Source organism: Scyliorhinus torazame, chromosome 19, assembly GCF_047496885.1.
Source record: "Scyliorhinus torazame isolate Kashiwa2021f chromosome 19, sScyTor2.1, whole genome shotgun sequence".
NCBI lineage: Eukaryota > Metazoa > Chordata > Chondrichthyes > Carcharhiniformes > Scyliorhinidae > Scyliorhinus > Scyliorhinus torazame.
Genome location: NC_092725.1, coordinates 56,322,597 through 56,343,925, shown reverse-complemented (window position 1 = coordinate 56,343,925; position 21,329 = coordinate 56,322,597). Strand labels below are relative to the sequence as shown.

At 47.1% G+C, this 21,329-nt stretch overlaps 1 protein-coding gene across 22 annotated transcripts in view; it reads right to left on the bottom strand.

Annotated features, from left to right (window-relative positions):
- nrcama (neuronal cell adhesion molecule a) overlaps positions 1–21,329 on the bottom strand; it is a 529,817-nt gene that overhangs the window by 443,375 nt on the left and 65,113 nt on the right. The gene's annotated exons all lie outside the window — the stretch shown is intronic.

The following is a 21,329-nucleotide window of genomic DNA, read 5'->3' as shown; positions in this document are numbered from 1 at the left end:
GAGAGATAGAAGGCTTGCCTCTAAGGAAAGTGGAAAGAAACTTCCGATACCTGGGGATTCAGATCGCTAGGAGCTGGGGAACCTTGCACAGACTTAATCTGACACGGTTGGTAGAACAAATGGAGGAGGACTTCAAGAGGTGGGACATGCAGCCTCTATCGCTGGCGGGCAGGGTGCAAGCAATTAAGATGATGGTCCTCCCGAGGTTCTTATTTGTATTTCAATGTCTCCCTATACTAATCACTAAGACCTTTTTTAATAAAATAGACAGGAGCATCACGAGCTTCGTGTGGGCAGGGAAAGTTCCGAGAGTAAGGAGGGGGTTCCTTCAGCGTAGTAGGGACAGAGGAGAATTGGCACTACCGAACTTGGGCGATTACTATTGGGCCACCAATGTGGCAATGATACGTAAATGGATGATGGAGGGTGAGGGAGCGGCGTGGGAAAGACTGGAGAGAAAGTCCTGTAAAGGGACGAGTTTAGAGGCGCTGGTGACGGCGCCGCTACCGATCTCACCTAAAATGTTTACCACGAACCCGGTGGTGGCGGCAACATTGAATATCTGGGGACAGTGGAGGCGACAGAGAGGGGTGCGGGGAGCCCTGGTGGGGTCCCCAATCAGGAACAACCATAGGTTCGCCCCAGGAAGAATGGATGGAGGTTTTCAGAGCTGGTTCCAGTTGGGAATTAGGAGGGTGGGAGATTTATTTATAGATGGGACTTTTGCGAGCTTGGGAGCATTGGAGGAAAAGTATAAGTTGCCCCGGGGAAATTTCTTGAGATATATGCAGGTGAGGGCATTTACTAGACAACAGGTGAGGGAATTTCCGTTGCTCCCGACACAGGGGATACAGGACAGGGTGCTTTCAGGGGTGTGGGTCGGAGAGGGCAAGGTGTCAGAGATTTACCGAGAGATGAGGGAAGAGGGGGAAGAGTCGGTGGGCGAACTAAAAGGAAAGTGGGAAGAAGAACTAGGGGAGGAGATAGAGGAGGGTATGTGGGCTGATGCCCTAAGCAGGGTAAATTCCTCTTCCTCATGCGCCAGGCTTAGCCTGATTCAATTTAAGGTGCTACATAGAGCACACATAACGGGAGCAAGATTGAGCAGGTTCTTTGGAGTGGAGGACAAATGTGGGAGGTGTGGCGGGAGCCCGGCAAACCACGCACATATGTTTTGGGCATGCCCGGCACTGGAAGGGTATTGGAAGGGAGTGACGGGAGTGATTTCGCGGGTGGTGAAGGCCCGGGTCAAACCAGGCTGGGGGTTAGCTATATTTGGAGTTGCGGAAGAGCCGGGAGTGCAGGAGGCGAAAGAGGCCGACGTTGTGGCCTTTGCGTCCCTAGTAGCCCGGCGTAGGATCCTACTCATGTGGAAGGAGGCGAAACCCCCCGGACTGGAGGCCTGGGTAAATGATATGGCGGGGTTCATTAAACTGGAGCAGATAAAGTTTGCCCTGAGAGGATCGGCTCAAGGTTCACCAGGCGGTGGCAGCCATTTCTCGACTACCTAGGGGAACGTTAGAGGAAGACAGATGACCAGCAGCAGCAACCCAGGGGAGGGGGGGGAGGGGGGGGGGGTTTTAGTTTAGGTCAAAGATAAAGGGGGTTTTGTTACTTGTGTATTGTTTAAAATTTCTGTATTGTTATTGTTGCGTTTGCTTTGTAAGAGGGGAAAAATTGTTGTTTGGGAAAAAATTTCAATAAAACATTTATAAAAAAAAAAAGTTATGGGTCAGGTGAACTCCATGATACACTTTGGGATTCTCTGAACCTGGCCCATAACACACACACAGAGCCATCAACCATCTAAAATCAGTTGATATGGTGGGAACATTCCCACTCTCACATCTTCGGTCGGAACCCCATAAGAGTTTTTAAAAATAAATTTAGAGTACCCAATTATTTATTTTTTTACAATTAAGGGGCAATACACCTAACCAGCACATTTTTGGATTGTGGGGGTGAGATCCACGCAGACCTGGGGAGATTGTGCACTCCACACAGACAGTGACCCAAGGCCGGGATCGAACCCGGACCCTCTCCACCGTGAAGCAGCAGTGCTAACTACTGCACCACCATGCCACCCCTGTGAATCCCATAAAGAGTTACACTTTGCTCAATCAGGTACAACTGGGTTTTTAAACAATGATGTGATTGATAACTATTGCTGAATAACAGATCTAACGCCGAACATTGTTAAATATCTCCAATAAGATAAATTCCTCGATTTTTGTAAACTTTTTCAAAAATATACTTTCAAATGCCTTTTCACGTTGTTTCAACTTCTACCTTCGCCACATGTGTGTGCCACAATCTTTATTTTTCTTGATGTAAATTTTATTTTAATAATTATTACCAAATTTTTCATTTTCTGGTTGGTGCCTGAGAATTATTTAATGTGATTGACTGTTTGAAGTTACTAGATCAACTGATGTTGGGAATCTCCATCAAAGAATGATGAAATCAATTTGTACGCCACGAGAGCTCAAGTTCACAGCACAGTGATTGCTAGATCTCCTGGTGCAGTTTTCTCCAAGTCAGCACCCTTGTGTCGTCGGTGACTGCAAACCAAATCCGGCACACTGCAAACGCGCCAAACCTGTATGGGTGTCCTAAACAGGGATGTTCCAACAGTGACACAATGGGAAAAGCAAAGCTCCTGAGCCATTAAGAACAAAAATCAGCTGTTTTGTTTTTGGGTTTCATGAGAAAATCTCCATTCCAATCCAATCCAAGCACTGTTCCAAATTCTGCAGCTTTCCTACATCCAGGGAGATGCAGGCTAGGTGAACCACTACAGACCTGAACATGACCGGTGTCCAAAATATTCAACACCCAACATGAAATGGCTCAGGTTCAGGGTTAAATTTAATGCAGCCAATTTATTTCTCAGCACAGTAGAAGGCGACAATCCTAAAATATCTCCCGGCTTAAGGAGGGTCCCTACTGGATATCATTAATGCACATTGGAACATAGGTGCTTTAAGGAGGTCAAAAGGAGCAGGACAATAGTTTCCAAGTGTACACTTTGTTTAAGTTATACAAATAGTAGATAACTCTTGATTGCAAATTAGAGTCACCAATTTCAAGTTTCCCTCGTGGGCCATTCAGTTGAAGTAGGCATTACCTTCTTGTTCCCAAGGGGGATGTCACTAAGGATCAGTTGAGGAGAGATTTCTTTGCACATAGGTTTGTGAATCGTTGCAATTTGCTACCCAGAGGGCCGTGGAAGTTCAGTCATTGAGTATGTGCAGCGATTGATAGATTTCTGATTGACAATAATGTAAAGGGTTACGGGGATACTGTCGGGGGGGGGGGGGGGGGGGGGGGGGGGTAAAAGGCGCTGAAGTGACCAATCAGCCATGATCGTATTGAATGGTGAAGCAGGTTGACGGGCTGTGAATGGCCTACTCCTGTTATGTACTTATGCCTATAGTTGGCTACAGTGTTAGCCCATGAGTTCAGCTTGTAAATGTGGAAGTGCTTCAGAGCTTAAAATGTATTAACCAGAACCACTGCATAAAATGGTTTGGACACAGTGAATAAGGCAAAACTGCCTTAAGTGCATAAGGGTCGGTAAGCAGAGGACACAGACCCAAGGCAAACTAGAGGCAACAACAGAAAATATATATATATTTTTAAACAAACAGCGAGTTATGATGATCTGGAATGTATAACATGAAAGGGGAATGATGCAGAATCAGCGGTAACTTTCAAAAGCGGATAGGAGAAATATGTGAAGGAAAAAATTGCAATGTTATGAAAAAACAGCAGAGGACAGGAATTAATTGCATGACGCTAATAAAGAGTCAGTTCAAGCCAAAATGGCGCATATGGCTTCCTTCTGTGCTGTCTCATTCAATGTGAAGGATAAACACCAACACAGTCTCACTCTGTGTTATCATTGATACGTTTATGCTGATCAGTCATTTTAGCAAAGTACATTAGCTATCCAGTCTATAAACACTCTTCAGGTCAGAGGATCAGGGAAATCCCTGTATCAAACTCCAGCTCTAAGGTTACACCAATATTGAAGAGCACTGATTTCTAATGTTTCCAAATACAAGGTTCTCAAATGTCTCAGTTAGTTATAAAAAGCCAAAGCAATTTGTAATCTGATCACATTGTCAAAATGTCTCCAATGCTTCGTATATCTGACTTTTACATCCCATTGACTCGTTACTGTATCATAATAGAGTCACCTAGTGCAGCGAGAAAAATTCTGGAAGTAGACCACAAGCATTCCTGCCTCCAATCAACCTGAATGTTCCTCAAACAGCTTTTTTCCCCATCGCCAGTATTTTGGTAACAAATAAATAAAAATGTTCCATGGTAATGAAAAACCTTTTTATTTTAAAAATGCTGCACAATTTTTCCTTTGGGTTATTTGTCACCAAAATCACGATCATCCGACCTGCTGCCTCTGTCACATCCCTCCCTTCGACAAGCTCACAAGGCCAACCTGCTTCAAAATCTTCCACTGCCCTCGCCCTTATCTTGCATGCTTCTCTCCTATCTCTATCATGCTCTCTTGGAGTACAACTTGTCCATTAGACCCTGCTCCCTCAATCCGATTCCAACTGAACTACTGACCATGGAACTTCCCCTCCTGGCCCCATGTTAGCGGATATTAATAATGGTTCTGTCTCTTCAGGTGTTGACTATCCCCCTCTCCTTCAAATCTGCAACGATTGCCCCTCTCCTCAAAAAAAAGCCCTTGATCCCACTGTCCTTTTCAAATCGCTGCACCATTTCCAACCTCCCTCTCCTCTTCAAAATCGTTGATTGTTTTGTCACCTCCCAAATCTGTTCCCTCTTTCCCGAAACTCCATCTTTGAATTCGCCAATCAGATTTCCATCCCTGTCGCTGTCCCGAGACGGCTCTCAAAGTCACAAACGTCATCCTATGCGACTTTGACAAAGGTAAGCTTTCCCTCCTTGTCCTTCTCAATCTGTCGCAGGTTTTGAGACAGTTGACAACACCATTCGCCTCCAAAGCCACTCCGCAGCAACAGTGAAGGGAAAACGATATAGTTTCAAGTCAGGATGGTATGTAACATGGAGAAGAACTTCCAGGTGATGATGTTCCCATCCATCTGTTGCCCTTGTTTTTCTACGAATCTCGGGGTCGCAGGTTTGGAAGGTACGGTTGAAGAAGTGAGTGGTTGAAGTGCATCTTGTTGATGGGAAACAAACATGGCTGCCAGTATGTCAGTGGTGGAGGCGGTGAATGTTTGGGGTGCCAACCAAGAGAGCTGCTTCGTCCTGGATGCTGTTGAACCTCTTGAATGGTGTTTTTAAACTGCACTCATCCAGACAAGTCACAGAATTTACAGTGCAGAAGGAGGCCATTCGGCCCATCGAGTCTGCACAGCTCTTGGAAAGAGCACCCTACCCAAGGTCCACACCTCCATCCTATCCCCATAACCCAGTAACCCCACCCAACACTAAGGGCAATTTTGGACACTAAGGGCAATTTATCATAGCCAATCCACCTAACCTGCACATCTTTGGACTGTGGGAGGAAACCGGAGCACCCGGTGGAAACCCACGCACACACAGGGAGGATGTGCAGACCCAAGCCGGAATCGAACCTGGGACCCTGGAGCTGTGAAGCAATTGTGCTATCCACAATTCTACCATGCTGCCCCATGGGGCCACAATGCTACCGTGCTGCCCCAAGTGGAGAATATTCCACCACACTGAACTTGTGCCTTGTATACATTGGACAGATCTTGGGGAGTCAGGAGGTGAGTTATCCCCCACAAAATTCTCAGCCTCTCACCTGGTTTTATAACCACAGTTTTTCTATGGCTAGTCCAGTTAAGTTTCTGGTCAATGGTAATCCCTAGGATGTTGTTGGTAGGGGTTTCAATAATAATCTCATTGAAGGTTCAGAGAAGTGCTTGTACTCTCTCTTGTTGGAGATGATCATTATCTGGCACATGATCTCACGAGAACGTTACTTGCTTTAGGTTCCCCCCTACCATGTTAGTCCTTGATGAGTGATGCAGGAATCAGCAGACATTGTGGATTCCACCCAATGATTAGTGGGTTGAATCAAAAAATGTCTCTTTGGAACCAGGAGCATTAGAAATGTTGACTGCAGTTGGTGGCCAGGAATTCACCTCACGAAGAGGAGCCAGCTGCCTGAGGTTGTGTTTTACCTGCAGTTAATGTCAGTAATGCCTGTGGGACAAGTACTTAGTTCTCCCATTTGGAGCTAGGGTCCTCAACCCTGGAGTCTTCAAGAATTAAAGACAGACGTACCAAGAGCAATCCAGCAAGAAATTCATAGGAGGCATTCGGAAATGGTGTTTTTAAAATCTTTCCTTTGAACACTTTTATTCATCCAAGTTATAAAAGTACTGGATGTAGGACAATGTTCTGATTGACTGACAATCAGAAAAGGGTCTAACTGGATCATGAAGATTCAGTTTGCTTTCCAACCGGGAAGGTGACACACCTTGAGAATGGACACTTCAGGTGATCAATGGTGGAAATGTGTGGGGAAGGCAGTAGGAGGGAGGAAATCATGTTACCTAGAAGTTATGTCATAGAAACAAGTTATTCAGCCTAACAATTCCATGTCGGTGTTTATGCCCCATGAGAGTCTCCTCCCACATAATTCCTTTTCCCCTCTTTCCTTACCCACTTTCCCCTTGTAGGCATCTATGCTGCTCATCTCATCCACTTTGGTAACAAACACTTTCTAACTTGTGATGAACCCTCCAGAAATACATCCGGAGTCAGTTACTCGGGCTGGGCCTGTATTTCGGGCCTGAAAACAGGTAGAAAACAAATCCGACCACAGTGAGAGTTCAAAACCCACCGCAGCAGGTTCCGAGACTGAATCTCCAACATGCGGACCAGCTCAGGGGGCACATCAAAGGTGTTGGATTATAGAGATAACCCAGCTGGTTCACCAATCATGTCCTTTTTTTGCAAAGGGAACCAACTGAGATTACATGTGATTCCAGTCCCATAGAACATTACAGTGCAGAAAGAGGCCATTCGGCCCATCAAGTCTGCACCGACCCACTTAAGCCCACAGTTCCACCCTATCCCGGTAACCCAATAACCCCTCCTAACCTTTTTGGTCACTAAGGGCAATTTATTATGGCCAATCCACCTAACCTGCACATTTTTGGACTGAGAGAGGAAACCGGAGCACCCGGAGGAAACCCACGCAGACACGGGGAGAACGTGCAGACTCCGCACAGAGTGACCGAGCGGGGAATCGAACCTATGACCCTGGCGCTGTGAAGCCACAGTGCTATCCACTTGTACTACCGTGCCGCCATACAAGGTGCTTTATCATCTTCCCTTGACGTTCAATGGCATTATCATCACTGAAATCCTGGAGGATAATTGATCAGAAACGGCACTGGACTACCCATATAAATACTGTTGCTCCCAGAGCAAGCCAAAAGCTTGGAATCCTGCAGAGAGTAAGTCACCTCCTGACTCCCCAAAGCCTGTCCACCATCAACAAGGCGCAAGTCAGGCGTGTAATGGAATACTCTCCACTCGCCTGAATGAGTGCAGCTCCAACAACACTCAAGAAGCTCCACACCCAGGGCAGCATGGTGGCACAGTGGGTTAGCCCTGCTGCCTCACGGCGCCGAGGTCCCAGGTTCGATCCCGACTCTGGGTCACTGTCTGTGTGGAGTTTGCACATTCTCCCAGTGTTTGCGTGGGTTTCGCCCCCACAACCCAAAAAAAAGATGTGCAGGCTAGGTGGATTGGTCACGCTAAATTGCCCCTTCATTGGAAAAAATAAATTGGCTACTCTAAATTTTTTTTTTTTAAATAAGCTCCACAGCTGCCGTGAGGGGAGCAATTGAGTGGTTTTACCAAAGATGGCAGTCATTTATTGTGTATTCTTCCGTCACCAACAAACAGTGGCAGCCATGTGTACCATCAACAACCATTACAGGAACTCACTTAGATTCCTTAGGCAGCACACCACTCCCCTCTAGACAGACAAAGGCAGCAGATGCTTGGGAACATCACCACCACCTAGACGTTCCCCTCCAAGCCACTCGCCATACTGACTTGGAAATATATCCTTGTTATTTCAGTGTCGCTGGGTCAAAATCCTGGAAATCCCTGCATAACAGCACAGTGGGTATACTTACCCCTCGGGTACTGCAGTGGTTCACAAAAGCAGCTCACCATCACATTCTGAAGGGCAACTAGGGATGGGCAATAAATAATGGCCACCAGCAATGTCCATTTCCCATAAATGAATGGCAAAAACTCTTAGAGCAACTACGAAAGAGCAATAAAAGATGGCCTCGCAAAACTCCTAAAAGGCAGCGTTTAACCATCAAAGCCCATCTCAGATTGGAGGGCTCCCCTTCATCAGCCATCCCATTGAAGGAAAACAAGAGAGCTCCCCCCCCCCCCCCCCAACCTCCCCAATCCCAGTGGGCCTGCAGACTATGCCATCACGGAGCTGGTGGTCTCAAAGTTATATCAATGTGGGAGCATTGCTTCAAGCATTAACGCTCTCACTTACCACAATCAAATTCTCAGTTAGAAAAGGACAACAGGAGGGCAGCGAGCGGATGTTGGGCTCTGGATAGACTGGAGATAAAAGCCACTTGAAGACAACTGCTGGCAGCGCAAAATATGGCCGGGAATAAGAGGCCATTGTTCCCGCCCCCACAAACAAAAAGGGCATCATTTAACTAAATTCCTCTTCACATTCAACATAAATGCCAGCAAGCTATCTGTTGCAGAAGCTATCGACTTGGAACAGGCCCAGCTCATTTTTCCCAAGAAATGCTAATTAAATTCGGAGCGACTTGCACACACAAACAAATGAAAAATAAAAACTGCCAAGCAGGACATGTCTTCCTGCAGCATGCTGAGATTTTCTTCCACTGCAAAAAAGCCAACCGTGTTGAAGACAAAGGCCTGAAGAGCACTTAGTGTCACAAGTTGCCAATTAATTTTACTAATGACTGGAAATGGGGAGGAAAAGAACTAATAAAACACACCCAAAACCAGTGGGGCACTACTTCTGAGTTGCCACATCACTATGAGCTTGAAACAGAGCTTAAAAACACATAACACAGCACGTTCCCAATCCTTTTAAGAGAACATTTATAATTGGATGTGATCACAACAGTCTTTTTGCTTAAAAAAAAGCATATTGCTCAGTTCTTCAATCTCAGTGACCAACTAAAATGACACTTCAGAGAACCTTGCTTAAAATGACACTTCAGAGAACCTTGCTTTTATGTAATGCCTTTCACCTCAAGAATCCTTGAAGTCTCTTCCAGCCAATGAGGTACTTTTGAAGTGTAGTCACAATACAGGCAATATGGCAGCCAACCTGTTTACAATAAGACCCAAAGAGCAGCGTGATAATAACCAGTTAATCTGTTCCAGAAAGTTCTAAAGGGTAACCTTTGCTTGGAACTGCCGTGCCTCAGTCAGAAATATGGCCGCCTCGGAGTCAGAGATTGCGGTTTCCCAGACGCTTGAGCGATAAATCATGGTTAGTACTCTAGTACAGCACTGAGAGAGTGCTGCACAGTCAGAGGTGCCGTCTTCCTGATGAAACATTAAACAGAGGCCTGCTCAGCTCCAGAGAGGTCAACAGCCCTGTTTTTGAACAACAGCAACTGGGAGTTCTCCAAACAACAAAGAAGCAGACCATCCACTTACATCATGCGGTGTAAATGAACGATTTTCCTTTACTTTCTTTATCTCTGACTTTAAGGTTATTGAAGTTTGCTTTGAAATGCTGGCTAACATCGGAACATTGAGGGAATGTCTGGTCAAATGGGGGAGCGTCCAAATTCTTCATGTTACATTGGCCGCAATTCTCCAGCCATTGGGAGTCTCTGCTCCCGCAGGTTTCCCGGTGGCTTGGGGTGGCTTCAACGAGAAATCCCACCTACAAGCAGGGGAAGTAAAGAATCCCGCCACCAGCGAACGGCATGTTGCTGGGAAATATGCAGCGGTGGATCGGAGAATCCAGCCCATTAGTTACAGCTTGAAGCAAGGCCTTTCCTTTTTATAAAAGGCAAATGTCCCAGGTCAGTGAGCGGGCATGCGTGTCAAAAGTTTACTATTCCAACATTACTGTACAATGATATGAAGTGTTCCCAGAGTACTGCACAAGTGTTTCCTTGCCAGCAGCACACCATTAACACTTAACCTAAAGGCCCTCTGATGGCTTTGATCCATCATTTGCACTGAGGTAAGGTTACCTCGAGACAAGAAACGTCAAATCTCAGATTACTGGCTTTTGGGAGTGCCGCACTCGGGGCATTCATGAGCTCAATGTCAACGGTCAATCAACCAGCCTCTCACAAAGGAAGCAGCAATCCATTCAACCCTTTAAAATTCCCCTGCCACTCCCCATTGGAAGAGCTGGCAGAGACGTAACGTTCAGCCCTTGCTTTCAATCAGTGGCCATTCTCTAACACAGGAGGTGCTTTCAGCCTATCCTCAAAGCCGGCATTTTAGAATCCCTATCGTATAAAAGGTGGCCATTCGGCCAATTGAGTCTGCACCGACCCTCCGAAGGAGCACCCTACCCAGGCCTACATCCTGCCCTATCCCTGTAACATAGGATGGCCAATCCAACTAACCTGCACATCTTTGGACTGTGGGAGGAAACCGGGGCACCCGGAGAAAACCCACGCAAGACACCGGGAGAAAGTGCAAACTCCACACAGACAGTCACACGAGGCCGGAATTGAACCCAGGTCCCTGGCGCTATGAGGCAGCAGTGCTAACCACTGTGCCGACTGAGTTAGGACTGAGATAAAGAGAAATTTATTAGCTCAAAGAGTTACAAATCTTTGGAATTCTGTACCTCCAGAGGACTGTGGATGTTTTTATTTATTGAGTATATACAAGACAGATACCGAAAGGTTTTTGAATTTCAGGAGTAGAGGTCGAATATCAATCACAATCTGAGTGAATAATAAAACAGGCGTGTAAGGCCGAGTGAAGTATTTCCCCTGCTATTTCTTATGCTCTTACCTTCTTACTAAAACAAAACCGATTGGCTGTGAAACCCTTTGGCATATCCGGAGGATGTGAAGGACGCCATAGAGGCACATCCCTACTTAATTCCAGGAACTTTGACTGCAAGGCCACAGGTATATTTTGCCCTGTGCAGACACTTGTAAATGTGACTGCGGGAAATGTGCACAATGACGATTCAATTAAAAAGGCAAATGACGTTTCCAGACAAGTTACAGAATTACACCCTTCAGTTAGCATGTAACCATCGCCTCTGGACAAGTCCAAGTTACTGGACAAAATACAAAAAATCCAACTCTCCAATGTGTGAGGGTGCGTAGAGTTCACAGAGGAACATGCTGCACATAGTTGTTCCCTGTTTAATTTGTGGGATCGAAACAAATTCATATCGCGAAGACAGCGTCACTGGCAAGTACCCTCAGGGTGTTCAATGGAAGCAGCAAACTAAGTCAATGAGGTAAGGCGGGTTCAAAGGGACACCAGGCCAGTTTATTGCTGGTCTCTACCAGTGCCCTATATGCTCGAAGGGAGAAAGTAGAGCGAGAGCTAAAAAGACTGGAGACTGAGAACATTATCTCTAAAGTGGAACAGGGTAATTGGACTATTCCCATAGGGGTAGGACCAAAATTAGATGATTCCTGTCAGAATATAAGGTACAATAAGGTAACCGTAAATCAGGCACTAGATTGTGATCCACTTGATACTTCGTCAAATGTGGAGAATCTGCTCACTATCTTGTCACAAGGCCAGATTTTTCCAGTGAGATCTGGCAAATGCCCATCTGGCACTTAAGTTAGACAATTAATCCAAATCATATTTGACTATTAATACACACATGGGTCTATTTCAGCTTCATACGCTGCCATTTTGTGCTTCTTGAGCCTATAGAAGGGGTAGTGAAGCAAATTTTTAATGAAATTCAGAGAGTAATGTTCTATTTAGATGTAATATTGGGACAGAATTGAACACTGTATATTTTGATTAAAAATATATCCTCGTGCCTGATGTGTTGGGTATGCCGGGTCTGCGAGGACTGCGTTTACTGCAGCAGTGAGAGAGACAGGCTTCCAACACTTGAAGAAATGCAACTCGATTTTATTGAACTCTTAACTATCATACATACTTTAACTGTGGGTTGACACTATGCTGACTTGACTGGAGACCTGAGGCCAACCTGACCAGACTATTTTACTACCAGATGGTGTATGTTCTAGGTGCTGCTCACGGGCTCTGACTGTCTCAGAGGCTGGATCCCAAGAGAGCAGGAAAACTAGTGCCCTCTGGCTTTATAGTGGTCGTGTCCTGTCTGGTGATTGGCTGCTGTGTTCTGTGTGTTCACTGGTCATCATGTGTGTCAATCACTGCCTGTCTGTGCACCATCATATACCTGCCTGTCTGTGCACCATCATATACCGGTGTGTATAATATGACAGTGCCGAGAAACACAAGGCTATAAAATGCGACTCGAGTTTGATGAGGGACCTCAATGAGAATGCACAGACAAGACCACACATAGCCCTGTTTTTTGCATTGAGGAGCTCCCCCCCCACCCCCCGACAAGCACCTATGCACTAGGGGACAGTCATCGTCTCCCTCCCAACACACACGTAGGACCCCCCCCCCCCCCCCCCCCCCCCCCCCGGCCCGATAGCACCCATGCAAAAAATGCCAGCTTGGCATTGCCCCTGCCAGCATCACCTGGGAACCTTGGCAGTGCCAGCTGACACCCAGGTGGCATTTCCAGGGTGCCAGTCTGGCACTGCCAGGGTGCTACCCTGCCCAAAGGGAATTCACCTAGGGGCCTCCAATCCCCCACAAGTGCTATTCCGTCTGGTCCCCATTTGTGAAGACCAATAAAGAGCAGCGCTTGCCAAGTTCTCCAAGGCAAAGGAGCTTGATCCCACGACTCAAGTAACTCTGGAATCTGCACATTAAAGTGAGACTAGTTGTGTCACTCTAATATGCAGATTTGCTAACAAGTGATCCTGCCCACAATGGTCGGGATTCACATCGCATTGTCTCGCGCGATTGCATTAGATCTCGCGAGGCATTGTGAGCCGAATGGATCCCGGAAGCGGGGTCTCCTGTCTTTAATCGCCCATGCTGCGCCGCAGCGAGCTGCTTTCCGGACACAGCGGGGCCATTAAATCCTGCCCCTTATTTTCTCTTTCGCTCTCTTTACGATTTTCATTTCATTTACTGTATGTGTGGGGAAGGAGATGTTGTGGACCCTCCTTTTTTAGGGTTTTTGAATGTATGCGATAAACCCTTTTACTTCATCTTACCTCCAGTGCGCTGTAGGGGTATTAGTAGGAATTGGGTCACAGAAAAACAGTAAGGTTTAGAAATACACACCGCTGACTAAAAATGAACAAATCAAAACTGTTTATGGATGAGTGGCAAGAGGAAAAATGAGTGTTGCTTCAACTGACCCCTCATCCTGTGTTCCCATGTCCGTAACAATACTTATTTTAGCCCCAAATAGGCAGCCCCATGATGACAGGCCAGAAAGGTGCTCCGACATTTGGGAAAGCATGGAGTTCGGGCAAAAGCACGCATACATGATGGGCGGGATTTACCGGCTAGTCACGCCGGTGGGAAATTCCGGTCCCAAACCGGAGCATGGGTTTCCCGGTGCGCTGCGTGCCGTCAACCAGATTTCCGAGCAAGACCGGTAGATCCGACTGGCGGGCCGCATCCCCCGCCGAAAAACAGGCGGCGGGGGTAGTCAGTAAATCCCGCCCGAAATGTTTCATAACTCTGCAGAGTATTTGGGTTACAGGGTAGACAAAGGTGAGGTACATCCTACCAGAAATAAGGTCCAAGCAATAAGAGATGCTCCACACCCTCAGAATATCTTTGAGCTCAGAGTTATTGAGGGTTACTATATTCCTACAGTAAATTAAATCCAAATGTAACCACCTTATTGAATCCATTGAATGAACTCCTGAGGAAGGGTGTTCCATGACATTGGACAGAGGACTGAGAGAAAGGCATCGCAGTTGCATAAAAGTAAATTGGTACAATATTTGCACATTTCCACCTGTACAAAATATTAAGCTGGCATGCGAGGCCTTTCCATACGGAGTCGCTGCTGAGATCACTCAAGGATAATGGTGAGGAAGGATTTACTGCATTTGCCACATGCAACCTCAGTGCCACTACCCAGCACGTAAAGCATTGTTTTTGATTTTAGGAGCATGGTGATTTCATAATATTTGTATGGTCAAGTTTCATGATTAAAACTGATCATAAACCGCTGACAGCTATTTTGAATCCAAAGTCTCCAATATGCATTTTAGCTGCAGGCCAAACGCAGAGATGGGAAGATCTCGGTAATGACAATGCGTTGTCCAGATTACCATCCCCCAGAGGTACAGCCCGACAGGGAAAATGTATTTTTCTATTTGCACATAAATGAGTTGCCAGTCGCAGCAGACGACATTGGTAGACATTGGACGACATAGCAACTCATAGGGATCCTGTACTGGCAAGGGTGTATGAATATATCGCAAATGAGTGGTCAACAGAGATATTGGATTTAGAAATCAGGCCATTCTTTTTCTGCATAAGAATGAGTTGCCCTTGTGTTATGAGGGGAGCCAGTGGGGTAATTCCTGAAAGGTATAGATGGCAACTCCAACGTGATCCTCATGACCAACACTTAGGAATGAGAAGTGCAAAAACAATCTCTGGTGGCAGGATTGGCTATGGACACAGAAGACACAGCAAAAAAGTGTCCAATAAACCAAGTAGTAGAAAAGAAGCCACCATGAGTACCTTTGCAACCATGGAAATGGCCAGCAGAGGCTGCACATAGATTTTGCAGAATGTGGAGGACAAATGTTAAGTGATAAGCTTTTGGAGCAGGTCGAGGGGTTTCCAATTAAACGAACAACAACTAGCAAAACTCCTGGATATTTTGCATAATTTGTTTTCTGCTTATGAGTTCCCAGAGGAAATCGTATCCAATAACAGTTTTGTTTAGAAGAGTTGGTAAAACGCATGAGAATGAATGGGGTAGGACATACTAGAGTTCCATTGCATCATCCTGCTTCAAAAGCAACAACAGAGCGCATAGTACAAATTGTTAAGTGTCCGCTTGGTTAAGAAAATGCCAGATACAAATTAAAAGGAACATCAGTTGAATCACAAACTGGCAAAGGTTTTGTTTGTTTATCATAACCTACTACTGACACCCTGCCAGCTGAATTGTTTCTTAGAAGACAACCGAGAACATGGTTTTCATTGCTGATGCCACATTTAGCACAGACGGTAGGAGAGAGACAAGCCAGGCGGAAGGGAGCTGTGAGAGAAAAAAGTCTGAAGTTTAGCCAGAAGGTTAAGGTGAAAGGACATCGTCGGTGATTGAAGTGGCTACCAGGAAGTCATGAAAATATCTGGTCATCACACGTATTTGATTGAGATATTTGGTTGGAGACTGGTTAGGTTTGTGCATGTAGATCATGTTTTGCCTCCAGACATCTGCTGAGAAGGAGGAAGCTGGGAATCAAATGCGTCTGATGAACTGGTTAGTTGGGATACGAGTCAAGTACCAAAATGTTACTCCAACACAAGTTGGGTGTGAAACCTGTTCAGTTCCGAATCAGGGTCAGACAGCCGTGTCCGATGAAATGGAAATTCCAATTGAAAGCCAAGGGCAATAAACAGCCTTTGCTGGAGGAAGCTTTTCAGACTCTGACTGAGATGGTCAAGGTTCTTACTCAGGTTTTGAAAATTTGGGTCAAGAAAGGGGGTATCCTTCCAGGAATAGAAACCAGTCAGATTTATAAATATAAGGTGTCTAAAATCTTAACTTTGTGTAGCACTCCCATCAACGAGGGTGGCCATTTGTTGAGGTATATAAACCAAAACTGGAATAAACTAGTTTAGTTGGGTATTTGAACTCCATGCAGTGCACACAGTCTCTTTTGTCCTGCAAAAAATAATCACAGCAAAGAATTCAGAGAATCAAAGTTTATATCCCATGAGCATTTAAGAAATTAAATGCAGCTGAAAAAAATCTGGAAATAAAAAGCCGAGATCAGTAAAGGTGACCATAAAATAGTCATATTCTTGTAAAAACCCAACCGGTTCATGAATATCCTTTAGGAAAGGAAACCAAATGTTTCAATCTCCAATAAAAACAGGTCTTTTTACTTGGCTTCATCATACTTGGTCAGAGTTGTGTGGCCAGCAGTTTATGGCACCTATGTATGGGTCACTGATGCCTGGTCTTGGCAGAGCTTCATAAGTTAGTTGCAATCCCACTGCCTCTCAAGGCTTGTCCAACACCCCTTGTTCAAACAAGAGATATACCTTCAAGCTTAGGATCAGCCAACCATCGCCACAGCAGCAAGTCAGTCACTAAGGAACATAGGAACAGGAGTAGACCATTCAGCCTCTCAAACCTGTCCCACCATTCAATGAGATCACAGCTGATCTATGGCCTAACTACATATACCTGCCTTTGGTCCGTATCACTTAATATCTTTGCTTAAAATCTATCTTTCTCAGATTTAAAATTAACTGTAATAGCTTCAACTGCTGTTTGTGGGAGAGTTCCAACCCTCTACCAGCATTTGTGTGAAGAAGTGCTTCTTAACATCTCTCCTGAACGGTCTGGCTCTAATCTTTAGACAGTGCTCCCTAGTTTTAGAATCTCCAACCAGTGGAAATAGTTTTTCTTTATCTACCCGGTCTTTTCCTGTTAATATCTTAAAGACTTCCCTTTGCTTCTCTCTGTATCCTCGGGTGTCCTTAACCAAGGCAGGAAGGCTGGTCTCTGAACACTTCAGATCCTGCCCTGAAATAAAAAGATGTTGTAACGAAGAGGCAACTGCCCCTGTAATAACTTACAACCTGAAAAAGCCGTTTCCCCTTGGTCAGTGATGGGTGGATGTGCTGGGACTGGAAAATAGATGATGAGAGGAGAGAGTGTAGGAAATCTGGACAATATACCAGCAAATTGCCTCGACATACCTTGTTTAATACTATTCAAGCATTAGAATCTACTGCTCGAATGTTAAACTGCTACTATAGGACAGGCATCTTCTCTAAAGAATTCCCTTTGCAAGATGCAAGAATGAAGATTACATGCGACTTTGCACTGCGACTAATGCAACTCCCCATGAACGCCTCCTTGCCTTCCCCAGGAAGTCCACCTCCGGGGTTTCGTTCCCAACGTGGCTGGCAGCTCCAGGACCCATTCTCCTCCGCAAGCACGTGCGGCTCCACAAGGCAGACCCCGCTGGTTGGGAGGGTACAGCTACTCCATGCAAACCCGCAGTACGCCTACGTGGCGTACCCCGACGGCCGCAAAGACACAGTCTCCCTCAGGGACCTGGCACCAGCGAGATCTCCCCCCCCCAACAGCCTGCTGTGATAGTGGAGTCGGACACTTTAGGAACTTCCAAGTGGTTATTGGATAGGCACATGGAGCACACCAGAATGACAGGGAGTGGGATAGCTTGATCTTGGTTTCAGACCAGGCTCGACACAACATCGAGGGCCGAAGGGCCTGTTCTGTGCTGTACTGTTCTATGTGACTCTGTGGACTAAATATGGACTTCTGCCCAAAACCTGGACAAGGGAGGGTCGAGGGGTGTACATCATAGAAACATAGAAAATAGGAGGAGGTTGTTCGGCCCTTCGAACCTGCTCTACCATTCATTATCATGTCTGATCATCCAACTCAATAGTTTAATCCCATTTTCCTCCTGTATCCTTTGATCCCCTTCACTTCCCCAAGTGCTGTATCTAACTGCTTCTTGAAAAGATACAGGGCAGGATTCTCTGTTGGTGGTATCCTCAGGCCCTGGGATTTCCCGGTGGCGTGGGGGTGCCGACAATGTGAAACCCCATTGACCGGCTGCCGGGACGGAGGCTCTCGCTTCCGGCGGGGGAGGGGAACACCCCACCATCGGGAACATCTACCCTGTCTAGGCCTGGTAGAATTTTATAGATTTCTATGAGATTCCCCCCTCCGCTGCTCAGATTACATGATGCAGGCGTACTAAGGGTCTCGCAGTTTATGTGCAATAGCTGTACAGTCTGACAATGAACTCAAACAGAGAGAGGAGCTCAATTCATATAGGAGGCATAAACGTGGCAAAGTAACAATGAAACAAGTCTGCAAACCTCCCTCGAGGTTGTTCCTGCACATTGGGAATTATACCCTTATCCAGATAGAAGAAGAAACTAAAATGTAATGACTTCACAATCAGTTGAAATGTGTCAATGTAATGACTTCACAATCAGTTGAAATGTGTCAGTATGTTTAGTGTGTGAATGTGTACAGTGTTTGTTCTGATCTGGCAAAATTAGGCCTTATTGTTTCCAGGAAACAAACTTTAATGCAATGCATTCAATTGCTGACCTGAAAGAGTCTTCCATATAAATGGAAGGTCAAGTTTCTAAACCACCTCGAGAAAGAGGAAACTCCAGCTGCTACAAACGGGTAAACCTCCACTGCAATGCTCAGTAAATCAATCGAGTATGTCCATGTTGAAGCATTCAGCTATTCCGCAGGCTCACGCCGAAATTGCAGGTGACTGGGTGGAGAATAGGTTCCGACGCCAAAATCACGGCGAGCACCAATTTGACGACAAATCGCAATTCTCAATCAGCGACAGCGGCGTCAATGCGATCCGGAAGACATGTACAGTAGACACCGTTTGCGTGCCATTAGCGGGCCCAACCCGATATTCTCCAGGCCTCCGCGATGCTCTGCCTCCGATGGGCCGAGTTCCCAACAGAGCGGTTCACTTGTGCTTTTAAAATTTGTGAAACCGGCGTCGTGGCTGCTGAGGGAGAGAGAGGGCATACGGAAAGCTTCCAACATTGCCATAGCTTGCTGCCAGCCGTGCCCCAGGCTTGGGGGGGGGGCTTCTGCCAGGGCCGGGGGGGGGGGGGGCTTCTGCCAGGGCCGGGGGGGTGGGCACAGAACACCATTGCCACAACCGGTGAGGCAGCTATGCAGCTGTGCATGCCCACTATGACCTTAGGGCCACGGGCTATATAGTTTTCCCACCGCTTAATGACACCCCTGGTGACTGCACGGGCCTCGTTGTACCAGGTCTCCGCTTTGGTCTCCAGCCTCCATAATGGCGTCATTAGCCAGGTCCTCAGCGGTACCCCTTATCCCCCAAGAGCCAGCCACCCATCCTGCGAAGAGGGCAGGGATGGCCAACTGTCCCAGGATGTAGCTGTCGTGCACTCCACGGGAAGTATGCGCACGCATTATCTTCATCCGGGTAGTTGCACCCGAGCTGTATGTTGAGGGAGTAGTACCCCTTTCAGTTAACATAGGGCACCCCCAGATGGCCTGGTGAGTGCAGGGACACTTGCGTGGCATCTATTGCCCCCTGGACCTAGGGCATCTCGGGCTGGCATAGAATCCTACTGCCGGGCATCTTGCTGAGCTTGGTCTATGTCAAAAACAATGTCGTCTTCTGCCTGGGCATCAAGGCATTCGTGACCTGCCGGATGCACCTATGGGCTGTGGCCTGTGAGATACCACACAAGCCCTGGAATGATCCCGTGGCGTAAACGTTCAGGGCTGCAGTGTCCTTGACGGTCACCAGGAGCGGGTGTCCTCCTCCTCAATGTGGTGCCAAGTCCATGAGGATATGGCACAGGTGTCGCACCGTCTCCTTGTTGAGGAGGAACCTCCTGCAGCTCGCGCTGCCCATCATTTGTTCAAAGGACCAGTGATTCCTGTCCACCCTGGGCCATCGCGGGACTCGCCCTCTGGGTCCCTCCCTAGCCTGATGGGCAGCTGGCTCCTCAGGGTGTGGGGTCCGGCACATGGGGCAGTCCCGGTGGCAGCGGGTCCCCCTCACCGGGCCCCAGACGCTGTACCCGGACACCCACTCGCAGCATCAACTGGACCAGGCATTGGCCCTTTCCCCGTGACATTCACCCACCCTCCGGCTGGGGACATGTCCCCAGAGCTGTGTCCCATTCCCTGGGTGTTCGGTTGTTGGCTACTGCGTGTGTCGTGTTGCCTCCCGCAGTGTTCAGGTACGCTGTCCAGGTGGGATGCTACATGGCCAGCCCACCCACGTGAATCCATTTGGGATGTGTGCACCTAACTATGATTGCCAATTCCCTATCGGCAATAGCCTTCAGCCGCACGACCAGAAGCCTCAGCAGTCGATGGGGGTTATGGGTGGTCGGTGGGGCAGACTGGCAGGGACAAGGGTTGCCCGGAACGGGTATGCACAATCCAGGGGTGGCATGGTGGTGCCACAAGTTTTTGCCCCAGTTGCCCCCCCCCCCTCCCCCCCCGCTCATCGCCTCTCCCACCCTCTCATGGCAGCCCACCCCTGTTGAGGATCCCCCACCCTCAGCCAAAGGTTCCCCTCCTCCCGCCGAGCACAGGGGCGACAATCCCTGTGCTCCCAGGCTCTTTACCTGTGAGCAAAGATGGCTACTCACCTCCTCAGCTCCCCACAGAAGCCCTTCTGCCAGGTTCACGTTTTTAAAAAGTAATACTAATCGCCTCAGTGTGACCACTTGCTGAGGAGGTCGCTGACTGACAGGACGCCGGTGGATAAGGGGTGGCTCTCATTAATTATATGATAATGCAGCTTAAATGGTGATAATTGGTTTCTCGCACGCTATGGCGAGATCCCGATTTCGCCTAGGGGAGCGGGCTGGTTGCATCGTAAACTGTTTGGCACCTGGCATGGATCTTGTTTTTGGCCTCTTCCGCTAGTCACCTGCCTCGTTTCGCTTGAGATTGTAACGACGCCAGCAGATCAGGCCCTTAGACTCAGAAACGGAGAATGCCGCCCATGATCCTTGATTATGTTTTTTCCAAAAGCCCTTTTTAAAAAAAATTATCCCCCTATGTTATGTTATAAAGAAGCTAGACATTCAATAGTAGGTTCATCAAAGTCACAAGTTGGCAGGTGCCTGACGGTTGACGGCAGATTATAAACTCAATGGTTGAACAACATGGGTGCCCATTGCGCTGTGTCGAGCTGGGGAGGGTCACAATGCCTCGTCACGTTCTGCCAGGTAGCAGGTGACCACATTCTACAAAAAAAGCAAGGACAAGGAGGTCAAGAGTAAATGGTACGTGTAGGAGCACAGAAAACGAGACGGTGGCACGTCCAGCGGTAGAGGAAACACCTGCGTTAAACCTCTTATGTAATCATGGGAAAAGGAGAAAGCATGTAGTAATACTAGTCATTATTAACAGATGAACCCTTATAAAAGGACTTCAAAGGAATGTATTCAGACAGAAGGAAATGTCACTGAGTCAAAGAGGGACATTAGGTCAAATGACCAGAGCTTAGGCAAAGAGG